Source organism: Haemaphysalis longicornis, unplaced genomic scaffold (genome assembly GCF_048455015.1).
Source record: "Haemaphysalis longicornis isolate Haplotype H1 unplaced genomic scaffold, Haemaphysalis longicornis Haplotype H1 scaffold_11, whole genome shotgun sequence".
In the NCBI taxonomy this organism is placed as follows: domain Eukaryota; kingdom Metazoa; phylum Arthropoda; class Arachnida; order Ixodida; family Ixodidae; genus Haemaphysalis; species Haemaphysalis longicornis.
The window spans coordinates 26,438,592-26,439,444 of NW_027526214.1; positions in this window are offsets into that span (position 1 = coordinate 26,438,592).

Below are 853 nucleotides of genomic sequence, written 5' to 3' on the forward strand. Positions count from 1 at the left end.
TGCCCTCTAGTTACTCGAACAACACCTCGAGACTTGCTTCGCTAGATAAGGTTCGTGCATTAAACGTTGCCAGGTTCAGATTCCATTGGCGGCCTGTCCGGATCCAGGGTTTCTTAGCACCCTCTGCTGCGTCGCAGGTCTGACCGCTGCCGTGGTCAGTTTCTTCGCAGCAGCTGGGGACTGAGGGCCGAGGGTTAGTTGGCGTATTCATGGGAGGTTGTGGCCGTTACTACACCAGGGTGGCCAATCCTGCTCTGGTGAGGGAGTGCATTACCGGCAATGGTCGCCGGGTCAGGCCGCACCCCAAGCCCCTTTGTGCAAATCCATGAATACGCGGATTTTTTTTTAATCCGGTTGGAATTGTCCGGCACCGGGATTCGAACCACGGTCCTTCTGCACGCGAGGCGGGTGTTCTACATCTACGCCATCGCTGCTAATCCGTAGCGACGTAGCGACGTAGCGACGTAGCGACGTAGTAACGACGCAGCGGTGATTAAAACATACCGCTGTCGTCGCAAATATAAACGAGGACAAAGTTCAGGGCACGGTACAGCCTGCACCGATTCCTTTCTATTGCCTATATTGCGTAACTAATGCATCTACATCACTTGTAATCTTCATGATTCCTGTTGATAGGTCATCAACCACGTAATAGCACTTCTGTTCGAGCCCTTCGTCCACCAGTATATGCTGAACCGTGAACTTCTTCTCTACCTAATTGCCACCAGCAGTGAAATGCAAAAATGTATATAAGGCAATCCTGCTCTCGTATATCAGTAAGATGCGGTGAACCACACTGACAGCATAACCAATAATTGTGATGATTTTCTGAACTTAATCATTTAGTTTATTG